This window comes from Anas acuta, unplaced genomic scaffold, assembly GCF_963932015.1.
Source record: "Anas acuta unplaced genomic scaffold, bAnaAcu1.1 SCAFFOLD_143, whole genome shotgun sequence".
Lineage (NCBI taxonomy): Eukaryota > Metazoa > Chordata > Aves > Anseriformes > Anatidae > Anas > Anas acuta.
In genome coordinates this window covers 77,551-82,720 of record NW_027076160.1, presented here as the reverse complement: position 1 = coordinate 82,720, position 5,170 = coordinate 77,551, and positions in this window count along the sequence as shown.

Here is a 5,170-nt window from a genome sequence, read left to right as displayed (position 1 = left end):
CAGAGCCTTCCTCTGAGGGCACTTTTGGATGGGCGAATTAGGCTTTTAACGCATTTTCTGAGGCCCGAGTTTTCACTCGATTGCCTGGCGTGCTAGGGCTATATTTAGGCTTGCGGTGAAAGAGTGAACCCGGAGGGTCCAGTTGCATGTGGGGCTGCGTAAAGGCTCCCCTGGGGAGTTCAGTTGTACCCAAAGCCTTCCTTTGGGGGCACTTTTGGATGGTCCAAGGGGAATCGCAATGCGTTTTCTGAGGCCCGCTTTTTCAGTCTTCTCCCATTGCGCCGAGGGCTATATTTAGGCTTGCGGTGAAAGAGTGAACCCGGAGGGTCCAGTTGCATGTGGGGCTGCATAAAGGCTCCCCTGGGGAGTACAGATGTACCCAAAGCCTTCCTCTGGGGGCACTTTTGGAAGGTCGAATGGGGCTTGTAGCACGTTTTCTGGGGCCCGATTTTTCAGTCGTCTGCCAGGTGGGCCAGGGCTATATTTAGGGTTGCTGTGAAAGAGCGAATACGGAGGGTCCAGTTGCATGTGGGGCTGCATAAAGGCTCCCCTGGGGAGTTCACTTGTACCCAAAGCCTTCCTTTGGGGGCACTTCTTGATGGGCGAAAGGGGCTTGAAACGCTTTTTCTGTGGCCCGAGTTTTCAGTCTTCTGCCATGTTGGCTAGGGTTATATTTAGGGTTGCTGTGAAAGAGCGAACACGGAGGGTCCAGTTGCATGTGGGGCTGCGTAAAGACTCCCCTGGGGAGTTCAGATGTACCCAAAGCCTTCCTCTGGGGGCACTTTTGGATGGGCGAATGGGGCTCGTGACACATTTTCTGTGGCTCGAACTTTCAGTGGACTGCCAGGCGTGCTAGGGCTATATTTAGGCTTGCAGTGAAAGAGTGAACCCGGAGGGTCCAGTTGCATGTGGGGCTGCGTAAAGGCTCCCCTGGGGAGTTCAGTTGTACCCAAAGCCTTCCTCTGGGGGCACTTTTGGATGGGCGAATTAGGCTTTTAACGCATTTTCTGGGGCCATAGTTTTCAGTCGACTGCCAGGCGGGCCAGGGCTATATTTAGCGTTGCTGTGAAAGAGTGAACCCGGAGGGTCCAGTTGCATGTGGGGCTGCATAAAGGCTCCCCTGGGGAGTTCAGTTGTACCCAAAGCCTTCCTTTGGGGGCACTTTTGGATGGTCGACTGGGGCTTGTAGCACGTTTTCTGGGGCCCGATTTTTCAGTCGTCTGCCATGCGGGCCAGGGTTATATTTAGGGTTGCTGTGAAAGAGCGAATACGGAGGGTCCAGTTGCATGTGGGGCTGCATAAAGGCTCCCCTGGGAGTTCAGTTGTACCCAAAGCCTTCCTTTGGGGGCACTTCTGGATGGTCGAATGGGGCTTGAAACGCATTTTCTGGAGACCGAGTTTTCAGTCTTCTGCCATGGTGGCTAGGGGTATATTTAGGGTTGCTCGTAAACAGTGAACAAGGAGGGTCCAGTTGCATGTGGGGCTGCATAAAGGCTCCCCTGGGGAGTTCAGTTGTACCCAAAGCCTTCCTTTGGGGGCACTTTTGGATGGGCGAATGGGGCTCGTAACACATTTTCTGGGGCCCGAGTTTTCAGTCGACTGCCAGGCGGGCCAGGGCTATATTTAGGGTTGCTGTGAAAGAGCGAATACGGAGGGTCCAGTTGCATGTGGGGCTGCGTTAAGGCTCCCCTGTGGAGTTCAGTTGTACCCAAAGCCTTCCTCTGGGGGCACTTTTGGATGGTCCAAGGGGAATCGCAATGCGTTTTCTGAGGCCCGCTTTTTCAGTCTTCTCCCACTGCGCCGAGGGCTATATTTAGGCTTGCGTTGAAAGAGTGAACGCGGAGGGTCCAGTTGCATGTGGGGCTGCATAAAGGCTCCCCTGGGGAGTTCACTTGTACGCAAAGCCTTCCTTTGGGGGCACTTTTGGATGGGCGAATGGGGCTCGTAACACATTTTCTGTGGCTCGAACTTTCAGTGGACTGCCAAGCGTGCCATGGCTATATTTAGGCTTGCGGTGAAAGAGTGAATCCGGAGGGTCCAGTTGCATGTGGGGCTGCATAAAGGCTCCCCTGGGGAGTTCAGTTGTACCCAAAGCCTTCCTTTGGGGGCACTTCTGGATGGTCGAATGGGGCTTGAAACACATTTTCTGGAGCCCGAGTTTTCAGTCTTCTGCCATGGTGGCTAGGGGTATATTTAGGGTTGCTCGTAAACAGTGAACAAGGAGGGTCCAGTTGCATGTGGGGCTGCATAAAGGCTCCCCTGGGGAGTTCACTTGTACCCAAAGCCTTCCTTTGGGGGCACTTCTGGATGGGCGAAAGGGGCTTGAAACGCTTTTACTGTGGCCCGAGTTTTCAGTCTTCTGCCATGCTGGCTAGAGTTATATTTAGAGTTGCTGTGAAAGAGCGAACACGGAGGGTCCAGTTGCATGTGGGGCTGCGTTAAGGCTCCCCTGGGGAGTTCAGATGTACCCAAAGCCTTCCTTTGGGGGCACTTTTGGATGGTCGAATGGGGCTCGTAACACATTTTCTGTGGCTCGAACTTTCAGTCGACTGCCAGGCGTGCTAGGGCTATATTTAGGGTTGCTGTGAAAGAGTGAACCCGGAGGGTCCAGTTGCATGTGGGGCTGCGTAAAGACTCCCCTGGGGAGTTCACTTGTACCCAAAGCCTTCCTTTGGGGGCACTTCTGTATGGGTGAATGGGGCGTGAAACGCATTTTCTGGAGCCCGAGTTTTCAGTCTTCTGCCATGGTTGCTAGGGGTATATTTAGGGTTGCTCGTAAACAGTGAACAAGGAGGGTCCAGTTGCATGTGGGGCTGCATAAAGGCTCCCCTGGGGAGTTCAGTTGTACCCAAAGCCTTCCTTTGGGGGCACTTCTGGATGGGCGAAAGGGGCTTGAAACCCTTTTTCTGTGGCCCGAGTTTTCAGTATTCTGCCATGCTGGCTAGGGTTATATTTAGGGTTGCTGTGAAAGAGCGAACACGGAGGGTCCAGTTGCATGTGGGGCTGCGTAAAGACTCCCCTGGGGAGTTCAGATGTACCCAAAGCCTTCCTCTGGGGGCACTTTTGGATGGGCGAATGGGGCTCGTAACACATTTTCTGTGGCTCGAACTTTCAGTGGACTGCCAGGCGTGCTAGGGCTATATTTAGGCTTGCGGTGAAAGAGTGAACCCGGAGGGTCCAGTTGCATGTGGGGCTGCATAAAGGCTCCCCTGGGGAGTTCAGTTGTACCCAAAGCCTTCCTTTGGGGGCACTTCTGGATGGTCGAATGGGGCTTGAAACGCATTTTCTGGAGGCCGAGTTTTCAGTCTTCTGCCATGGTGGCTAGGGGTATATTTAGGGTTGCTCGTAAACAGTGAACAAGGAGGGTCCAGTTGCATGTGGGGCTGCATAAAGGCTCCCCTGGGGAGTTCAGTTGTACCCAAAGCCTTCCTCTGGGGGCACTTTTGGATGGGCGAATTAGGCTTGTAACGCATTTTCTGGGGCCCAAGTTTTCAGTCGACTGCCAGGCGGGCCAGGGCTATAATTAGGGTTGCTGTGAAAGAGCGAATACGGAGGGTCCAGTTGCATGTGGGGCTGCGTTAAGGCTCCCCTGGGGAGTTCAGTTGTACCCAAACCCTTCCTCTGGGGGCACTTTTGGATGGGCGAATTAGGCTTTTAACGCTTTTTCTGTGGCCCGAGTTTTCAGTCGAATGCCTGGCGTGCTAGGGCTATATTTAGGCTTGCGGTGAAAGAGTGAACCCGGAGGGTCCAGTTGCATGTGGGGCTGCATAAAGGCTCCCCTGGGGAGTTCACTTGTACCCAAAGCCTTCCTTTGGCGGCACTTTTGGATGGGCGAATGGGGCTCGTAACACATTTTCTGTGGCTAGAACTTTCATTGGACTGCCAGGCGTGCTAGGGCTATATTTAGGCTTGCGGTGAAAGAGTGAATCCGGAGGGTCCAGTTGCATGTGGGGCTGCATAAAGGCTCCCCTGGGGAGTTCACTTGTACCCAAAGCCTTCCTTTGGGGGCACTTCTGGATGGGCGAAAGGGGCTTGAAACGCTTTTTCTGTGGCCCGAGTTTTCAGTCTTCTGCCATGCTGGCTAGGGTTATATTTAGGGTTGCTATAAAGAGCGAACACGGAGGGTCCAGTTGCATGTGGGGCTGCGTTAAGGCTCCCCTGGGGAGTTCACTTGTACCCAAAGCCTTCCTTTGGGGGCACTTTTGGATGGGCGAATGGGGCTCGTAACACATTTTCTGTGGCTCGAACTTTCAGTCGACTGCCAGGCGTGCTAGGGCTATATTTCGGGTTGCTGTGAAAGAGTGAACCCGGAGGGTCCAGTTGCATGTGGGGCTGCGTAAAGGCTCCCCTGGGGAGTTCACTTGTACCCAAAGCCTTCCTTTGGGGGCACTTCTGGATGGGTGAATGGGGCGTGAAACGCATTTTCTGGAGCCCGAGTTTTCAGTCTTCTGCCATGGTGGCAAGGGCTATATTTAGGGTTGCTGTGAAAGAGTGAACCCGGAGGGTCCAGTTGCATGTGGGGCTGCGTTAAGGCTCCCCTGGGGAGTTCAGTTGTACCCAAAGCCTTCCTCTGGGGGCACTTTTGGATGGGCGAATTAGGCTTGTAACGCATTTTCTGGGGCCCGAGTTTTCAGTCGACTGCCAGGCGGGCCAGGGCTATATTTAGGGTTGCTGTGAAAGAGCGAATACGGAGGGTCCAGTTGCATGTGGGGCTGCATAAAGGCTCCCCTGGGGAGTTCAGTTGTACCCAAAGCCTTCCTTTGGGGGCACTTTTGGATGGGCGAATGGGGCTCGTAACACATTTTCTGTGGCTTGAACTTTCAGTGGACTGCCAGGCGTGCTAGGGCTATATTTAGGCTTGCGGTGAAAGAGTGAACCCGGAGGGTCCAGTTGCATGTGGGGCTGCATAAAGGCTCCCCTGGGGAGTTCAGTTGTACCCAAAGCCTTCCTTTGGGGGCACTTCTGGATGGGCGAAAGGGGCTTGAAACCCTTTTTCTGTGGCCCGAGTTTTCAGTATTCTGCCATGCTGGCTAGGGTTATATTTAGGGTTGCTGTGAAAGAGCGAACACGGAGGGTCCAGTTGCATGTGGGGCTGCGTAAAGACTCCCCTGGGGAGTTCAGATGTACCCAAAGCCTTCCTCTGGGGGCACTTTTGGATGGGCGAATGGGG